The sequence below is a fragment of the Phyllostomus discolor genome, chromosome 15 (assembly GCF_004126475.2).
Source record: "Phyllostomus discolor isolate MPI-MPIP mPhyDis1 chromosome 15, mPhyDis1.pri.v3, whole genome shotgun sequence".
Taxonomy (NCBI): Eukaryota; Metazoa; Chordata; class Mammalia; order Chiroptera; family Phyllostomidae; genus Phyllostomus; species Phyllostomus discolor.
Window position 1 is genome coordinate 23,549,712 of NC_040917.2, and position 9,774 is coordinate 23,559,485.

Sequence of the window (9,774 nt, forward strand, 5' to 3'; positions counted from 1 at the left end):
TCTGAAGCTGGTGCCAGGCAGGAAAGGAAGAATTTTGACAGTGTGAAGATCACTTCTCTTCGCATGTGAAATTAAGGGCAAATCTGCTCCACGCTGCTAAGGATTTGCTAAGGGCACAATATCTATTACTTACTGTATTCCTCCTTTTCTGAAACAGGAAAAGGAGACGTGAGAACGCTCATTCGCATTCTTCCTGCACTTTCCACTCCCTCAGCTTTGTTGCTCTCGACACAGGGTCACGGGAGCCTTCCGTAATGACGGCAGCCTGTTAGCGGGGCTTTCAAGACCATAGCCTTTGATGTCTCCCCACCAAAGGCTCCCGTGTGTTTTTGAACCCCTGCCATACATGGGGACGCAAATTCCCACCTTCTACAGAGCCCTAAATGCTATTTAGTTCTCATGGATACTGAGAAAACACTTTGAAATGGCAACTTTTTAAATACCCCTGGTACCTGCCCATCCTCTCAATATATTAGATCACTTAAACTAGTAACTTCAAATGTTAACCAATCTGTCTGCCAAGGGAAGGGCATATCTCAGACTTTGTAGACTGGTTACACTTGTCAGAAAGGGATTCAACACTTTTTTTTTAGAAATTTCTTTTTTTAAGATTTTATTTATTTATTTTTAGAGAGGGAAGGGAGGGAGAAGGGGAGAGAGAGAGAGAAAGAGAGAGAGAGGGAGAGAGAGAGAGAAAGATCAATGTGTGGTTGCTGGGGGCCGTGGCCTGCAAGCTAGGCATATGCCCTGACTGGGAATCGAACCTGCGATGCCTGGTTCGCAGCCCATGCTCAATCCACTGAGCTATGACAGCCAGGTCAGATTCAACACTTTTAAAAAGATAAAATGATTCCTCCTATACTTACGAAACCATAACAGCAGTATCTACACACATACATCACCCACTCACCCTAACTTCACCCTCGCATATAAATAGGAATGGGTTAAACAGTCCGGGACTATCTTCAGGTTAACTTCATTGTATTGTGATTAAAAATTCTGTTTTGGAATGTTTTAGCTTTATGACAAAGGATAACCTTACGGAATCAGAAAAAAAAAACCCTCACTTGTTACATATAAAGTTAAATTAGTCTTATGCTTAGTGGAGCTTTTCATATTTAACCTGAAACCATCCTAAACCAAAAGGATTCTAACTGTAAAACATTTTCTATCAATTTAGTATCTCTTATTTTAATTTCTGATATATATGTTTATAATTCCAGCCATGAATAGAGTATTTAATTTAAATGGAGGAAAATACTTAAAAGATTGTACAACATTCTATTGAGTTATTAAAAAAAAACAGAAAGCAGAGACAATAGGAAATTCAGTGAAGCCAACGGAATTACAAAGCACTAGAAAAACATGTAACATAGGAAGTCCACGTTACTTTGTGGTTGATCAGGAGATGTGGAAAAGCTCTCATTTCCCTACTCCCTAGGTACGGAGAACAACACACGTAAATAGCATTAATGACACTTCGTGCTTCTCGGAAAGAGCCCGTGTTTTCCTCACTGACTTACGAAGCGAGAACTTAATTGACAAGGATGCACGTGTTCTAAGTGCTGTTTGGGAACTTCGGTATCTTTCTATGTCTTTGCAATTTAGTGCTGCGGAAGTTCCTCGGTGCTTTTTCAGCTATATGACCTTCATATGAAAAAATTCAATCCGGGAAAGTAGCTTAAACGTGATTACAGTTTCTATTTTCCATGACGTTATCTATGATAATAGCGCTGACACCAACATACAATGCCATTTATTCTGTTCTAATGGGGAGTGCAATTCAGTGTTCGTGGCAGGAAATCAAGAAGGTATTCAACATACCTTTGTTCTTACTCTTGCAAAGATGCCCAAAGGCAAAAGTGCCATTTTCCTTTAAGTACAACACAATGGATAGTTTGGTCCCCATTCTGCTCAAATGCCTCTTTTAAAGTGACTCAGTCCCTCCACTACCTCATCTTCTCTGGCCAGGCAGGAGCCATCGAGAGGGAAGATTGGCCTATTATGTTCCCACGTGGTCGGGGACGGTGGCAGTAATGGCCGTGATTCTCCGCTCTGCCACGGGGTCAGTGTGCCGTAAAAGGTAGGAACTGGGCCGTGCAGACGTAATTGTGCCCAGAGAGTAAGATGAGGTCAAATGAGCTGGGCCGTTAGATAATATGTTGCTCTGATGTTACCTCTCTGTGTGTACACCTTAATTTTTTAAAAAGCTAACTTAGCTTGTGAGTGGAATGTCTTACTAGGCATCCACATATTTAAAAACTGAATTTATATTTTATCTAAAATTGGAGTTGCTTTGGCTACTTTTGCAATACACAACCAAAAATAGCAGTTATAAAATGCAGTTCACTTTGTTTGCCCTCCCCCTTCTAAATGAAAAAAGATTAAGTTATGAGGTGGTATTTGTCATTTAAATTAATTGATTTTTGAGTACATGGACAAAGCCTTGGGAATAATTAGATACAGCTCTCTTCCGCTATTTTACTCCTTTTAGCTTCTGAGAATGTAATTTGACGTGCGCATGTGCATCCTTGTTACGTTGGGTCTGCGTGTGCTCAGACACCAGCAGAAGCAGAAAATGCGCTGGGAGACAGCCTACTTTCCATTGCATTTATGCTCTTGCCAGTCAGAGAGTGAGCAAATTATGTGAAAGCTGGTTCCTGTACGTTTCCAGACTGCTTTTCAACTAAAATTCTCCAAGAAATATACACTACAGAGCATTTAAAAGAAAACTCACAGACTAAAAATAAGTATAGGGAGTCATCTGGAGACCCCAAATCTCTCACTTTCGCAGCAAAATATTAATCCTTTAAGCAAAATTGACCAAGAACGTTGGCATGCTGCATCCCCAGGCAGGCAGGAGTAGAAGGAAGACGGAACTCACACACGCAGGGTGAAAGCAGGGCTAAGCCAGCAGGGGGACTGAAGGCCGCTGGGTCCTGCCTCTCGGAGAGAAGGAGCACCCTGGGCCCAGGGGAACAGGGGACATTTTCTGGAAGAACAGCACCAAATTTGCACCAACGGACCTGATACAATCACTTGGGGTGAAGAACCCGCAGTGAGAGGTGTCTTTTGTCCCCAGTTCATTTTCTAACAGCTTGTATTTGGTGAATACAGCCGGGGATACAGACAGTCCCAAGGGGACAGGGCATGGGGACTCATCGGCAACGGAATAGCTGCTGTGGGGGCAGGAGCAGCAAACTTGGGCATTTAACACTTCATTGCGATCCTGGGAAATTCTACTCCGTGGAGCAACTAACTTAAACCTTAGCTCATCCACATGTTAGATGTTCTAACCTCATCACAGGTTAGAACATCAGCCTTAACTCTAACTACGTATCACTGCTGAATCCCTCGAGACTACGTGAATGAGAGGCTAGTCACGAATTGGAAATGCATGTAAGAAACTCCCTATACAAAAACACTCTAGGTCCAAATGGTGAATAACATTCTAAGGATCTGAAAATACACTGCATTTTAAGAGACAGGTGAGAAATATAACATGATCGAAGTTTCTCCACTCGTTTTATAATCATTATTATTAAATGGATTAATAAGCGTGAGAAAAGAATATTATGAAAAAGGTCAATTATAAACACTCATACAAAATTCTAAAAAATCGTTAGCTGACAGAACTTAATGGTGTGCTGATAATATGGATTCTTATCCTAGAAACTGCAGGCTGTATTAATTAAAACTCATGATTCAAATCAACAGTAATTTCGAAATCTGGATGGAAAAAGAAACTTCTTAAACAAAGAGTTTCTAGTTTTCAAGACATGCAGGAATACCCATGATGACTAAAACAATTAAAAAAATAAGGAGGCTAACTCAGCAGTACGGGCATAAGTGTCCTGGGGTCACTGGGTGAATGGCGTGGGAAGGTCTTTGTTAACTGTGGGTGTCACAGGTTGTAGGAAACCAGACCACACTGAACGTGCGCAACACAGGTCTTCCAACACAAACCACGGGGAGACCTGTGAATGGTGCCAGTGCCCGAGTTCGTCTCTGAGAGACCAGCACAGTCACGTTCCCCTGACAACCCTCATCCGTCTCCTTTGACAAGAACGAAGCTACTTAAAAGAACTGGCTGTGATTTATTCAGCACTCTATTCATTGTCTGGAACAGTGTCCGGCACCTTCAAGGCCCTTCAAAACTGTTGGGTAAACAAATGAGGGGTTTAATTCCCGCCGCATCTCAGAAAACATTGCAACAGAGGGGCCGAGATCTTATGAGATATTGAAACAGCAATGGGTATTCGAGATCCAAAATAAGAAATACATTTAAGAAATATTGCAGCAGTAAAAGGAGGATTTTAGATGGACACACCGGGAATAGCCCTTTGCTTTTAAAATAGGTTATATTGACATTTCTGGAGGAATAATCCTTTCTTCATTATTACCAAGTGTATTATAGAATTTTAGGCTATATGGCTTTGGCCTCCTCAAAATCAGTAATATCTGTGTGACAATTAAATGTGTCCTCGCTCATTTTAAATACTCCTTGGAGAGGTGATAAAGGTTGAGAACTATGGATTTAAGAGAAAAGAAGAAACTTAATGACCTTCAGATTTCTGGCAGGAAGATGTGGCGGACGCTGGCGCAAACCCAGATGAGGACTGGGGGAGGAGGGACAGACCTGGGTGGGGATGTAGGTGATTAAGGGGATGACGGTGGGGCAGAGGGATGAGCGGAAAAGGAGCAGGAATGAAGAACCACAGAATTCTGGTTGTGAAATAAGTCACGGAGATGTGATAAAGTACAACCTAGGGAAGACAGCCAGAAGTATCGTCATAACTATGCACATGGACAGATGGTTTCCGGACTTATTGTGGTGTGTGCTGTGCAAGGTGTATAAATGTGGAATCACAATATTTTACACCAAAAACAAATGTAATTTATATCATGTATAATTCAACATTAAAATCAAAAAAGGAAAAAAATAATAATTAGGGTTTTAACATATGCCTAATATGTGCAACTAGGTTTTCTTTTTTCTCCCCTACCTTGACTGAGCTAGAAATTCAGATTTGGGTGTTGGCCAAACCAGACTGTGTGTGAGCAGACCGCCTTCCGGAGTGAACACAGGCATAGAGGGTGGGAGGGGGTGGCATGCAGAGGGTCACCCCCAGGGTCGCCAGCCCCAGGGAGCGGGGCAGAGAGGACCACAGGAAAGATGGAAGAAATAGTCAAACTTGGGGGGAAACCTATGAGATTAGTCACTGGGACCCCAGTTTTTTTTTATGCCAGTATGAAGTCACTTTAATATTCTTCTGAATTAGTTTTGAATTAGATGGAAAATAATGAAATCTTTTTTGGAAACAAGACTTTTCTGATCTTTGACCTTTTTCTCTAGGAATGTTAATATTGAATGGTGACTTAATAACTTGATGTCACATGACTCTCTTGGTTGAAGAATGAAATAGATAAAATCATGTTTGAATAAATTCACATGAGATAATTTGATTTCCTAAATGGAAGTTCAGCGTGTGACATTTAGAGAGGACTAAGCCCATCAGCTAATGAGGACGTGATGCACAACGTTTTAACTATTGTTTTCTGGAAGTGCCCACTGCAGTGTAATATAATTCACGGGATATTATTATAAATCTAATGAGTACTGACCATTTAATTTCTACACAAATTTCTTCAACTTATGTATTACTACAGGACATGTATGTCCATACTTCCTATGCCCCTGAACTAGAAACAGGACTCACTGATGTATTTTACTGTAAATAAAGGAAAAGAGCCTTTGACATGGACGAGTGCCACGCCCACTCACTTCAACCGTGGACCACGTGGCGCTGGGCACAGGCTGCTTGTCATTAACCCGTGGCCTTCGGCCTGGCAGGATGGTTAGTGGTCCGCCGTCACTTCTAATTCTTGTCCAACGACTCACCAAATCCCTAAGGCCGGAAATTGGTCTAGTCTACAATGTTTTTTCAATGTCTCCTTTCCTTGGAGAGCCCTCTGTGACACATTCACGTATTTACTCATTCAATAAATATGTATTCTTGCACATAAAGACCAGCACTGACAACAGGAAAGGCCTTGATTACAAACTGATGAACTAGGCAAACACCGCCACCCTGTCTGTGCTCACCGTCTAGGGCATCCATCAGAGGCCCCGGGAGAGTAAATAGACGGGTTTTAATTATCCAGGCGGGCTTGACAGGGTATGTCCCGTGAACCGGGGCAGCCGGGCCCGCGACACACCAAGTGCAGGACCTGCGAGGCTGCTCTGATTTCCACGCGAACAATCTTTACAGAACGAGATGACAGAAACTTGGCACCACGTTTCAGATGTGAACATTTTGCATGTTGCATCCTGTCTTGGTGTTTTTGTTAAATGTTTTGCCTTTTTCCACGAGGGACAAGGAAAGGAAAGCGGTCGTGCTCGTATTTGGGGCTATAGGGAACTGGCTGAGATTTGTTTAGTACTTCTCAGTTTTATTGTTATGTAAAATCCAATCATAAGTTAGCAATAAATCGTAACTTAAAACATGATGATATAGAATATATTCCCATTGTCTATAGGAAAATTTTATCAATGCTTTTTCACATAAAAACATTTTTCAAATGCCTGCTCTTTTGGGAATCATTTTGGAAGCTGTGGAGGGAGAGGGTTATATAAAGTCCTTATCTCCACGGACAGAGTCTACCTACGGAAGACCAGCAGGTACACGGACTAACCCAAAACAGTGCAGCGTGTGCGGGCAGAGGTTCCGCATGACTGACAGCCTTATTTAAGACTTTAAACACTTTCTGAATATTTATATCTGCTCTTTTGCTTTTCCTCTCCAAAAGGTGATCTTTAATATCTGCAGCACAGTCATTAAAAAAGTAAGCAATAGGCCCTGGCTGGCATAGCTTGAGCTTGGGCTGTGAACCAAAGTGTTGCAGGTTCGATTCCCAGCCAGGGTACATGCCTGGGTTGCAGGCCACGGCCCCCAGCAACCGCACATTGATGTTTCTCTCTCTCTCTCTCTATCTCCCTCCCTTCCCTATCTAAAAATAAATAAATAAAATCTTTTTAAAAAGTAGTAAATAGTTTCTCATATTTTAACTCTCTCTGTGCACGGGACTGATGGGTAATTCCAAAGAAGCATAATGAGGAAACATCAAACAAAAAAGCGATTTAGCTTGTTATGCTATAAAAATTTTCAGGGTTGATCAGAATTCACCCATATTTTATAGATTTTTATTTGCACTTAGGTATTATGGAGGTTATGAAGAGGCTGCTGTGTGAATTTTTGAATAAATTTATTTAAAGGTAGATGCACCTCCATCTGACAATTTTATTTCATCCTTGACATGATTCACCTTTTGTTTCTCCATTACTAAAACACTAAAAAAAATGAATACAAAATAAATTTCTAGGAACAGAACAGTTACATGTTAAATGCATAACTATTTTAACTGCTAGTGTATACTATCACCAAAAATGATTGTATTCTTAGTTCAGGCAAATAGTTCAGAAAAGTTACCTTCCCACCTAATAAAAACGTCAAGCTGCATTTTTAAATGCTAAAATGTTAAAGCTGAGTACTTATATTTCAAACACTATGCAAAACTACCTTAGGGCATAATTGATGCATAAATCATGTAAAATGATGCTGGTTTGTTGCCCGGAGTCAGAAGAACACTAGTTAGAAAAGAGTCAGATTCAAATGGAAAGAGAAAATGATGTTCTACTTGAATGTAAGCTCATTCTTTTTCATGTTGTGAATACTTTTTATGGAATATAACTTCACGGACATAAACAAGTAAAATCCCTCCACACAGCTTTTCGGACTTGTTTTAACCTCTTCATCCGCTCTGTGATCACGTCCAGGCGTTCGGAACTGGACGTGCTGCAAGGCGCTCTGCTTAGGGTTTTCTGCAGGTTCACCGTGAATAAAATGTCACTCTAATATGTTTGACATTTAGCGCAATTAGAACCAAATGAATTAGGCACATGAGAAAATATAAGACATATCATGATAAATGTATCTTCCTTTGACATACCTACTTATGTTTTTGTATCTTCAATACTTTAGCTGTTCATATCTTCCAAAAGTTATTCACGTTCTGAAGAATCTCCAATTCTTAGCAATTCTTAGTACCACCCACACAGTATATTCATTACAATTGAACTCATTAACTTACTTAATCTTTCTTATTTTTTATATAACTGGTATGTTCCTCACTTCGAAAATATTTTAAATTATTTATTTCTTCCTTTGACTTGTTCCATAGTTTTACCTTGCTATTGAAGTTCCTGGATATTTGACTTTTCTATTATTAAAAAAATTAATTTTGATGTTACGATGAATTAACGTTTGCTATGTGTATATTATTTTTTTCAGTTTCACTGAGATATTATTGATATGTAACACAGTGTTAGCTTCAGGCATACAACATAATCTTTTGGTACATGTGTGTATTGCAGAGTGGTCACCGCACTAAGTCCAGTCAGTGTCCACCACCCCACGTAGTTATGATATTTTTGTGTGATGAGAATTGTAACATCTGCTCTCTTAGCAACTATCAGCTGTATCATACCGTCAGATGTATGGTGGCTTGTGGTCACCCTGCTGCACATTACATTTCCAGAAATTATTTATTTTATCATCGGAAGTTTGCAGCTTTCTACCGCTTGTGTGTGTTTTCCTTACCCGCCCCCCCCCACACCTCTTCTGGCAAACACCACTCTGTCCCCTGGTTCTCTGCGTTTCTTTCTGGATTTCACAAACAAGTAAGATCACACATTGCACGTGATTCGTCTGACTTATTTCACTTCGCATCATGTCTTCAAAGTTCACTCATATTGGCACACATGTCAGGGTTTCCACTTTTTATGGCCGAATATATTTCATATTTGATTTTATGTGTGTATGCACGTAGCACATATAGACACACATATGTATTTATGTGTACACATATGTACATACACATATATACATTTTCTTTATCCACTTCCCTGTTGATTGACATGTAAGCTGTTTTCATGTCCCATGTCCTTGGGCGTTTGATTAATGCTGTAATCAACAGGGAGTGGGGGAGATAGCGATTTTGTTTTCTTCGAATATACACCCAGGAGTAGAATCTGTGTATCGCATGGTAGTTCAATTTTAATATTTTGAGGCGCCTCCATACTGTTTTCCATAGTGACGATAGTGTATATTGTTGGGGGCAATATATTTTTTCACAAAACATAACCATTTAACAACCCTTTGGTTAAGCCACTTGAATCCCATTTCATGAGATGGTATTTTTTAAAAAAAATAGGCCACCTCAAAATGCCTAGATTTTAATGAGACTATTTCACACGCACACTTTTTGTTTATTGTTTGTTTTTTCCTTTCAGAATGTGATTTGTATTTCAAGGATATCTATTTTTAAAAAAAGCTTTATTATACTATTTGAGGAGCTTCAAAATTATTTACTAATGCTGACATATGTGTTCGTATCACTACGTGATATACTGATATAAATATGTGTACATTTACACAACTGATGTGCACAGCACGTCAGAGAAGGGTTCACGAGCAATCAGCTCTGGGAAAGCTGATGTTGCCTGGACTTTGTGTGTAGATATAGTGTTACTTGGGAGACTCCATTCCAAGGTACCGTTTCTTTAAAATTTCACTGGTGTCCCAAGCCATCACAAGCAAAGATGATGCCGAGGATGCACCGTGGCCAGGTCGCCGATGACAACGATTCCGGCTCTGTGTCAGGCAGCTCTCGGGGGTGGCCTGCGCCCACCCACGCCTGAGATGTGGCTAGTTT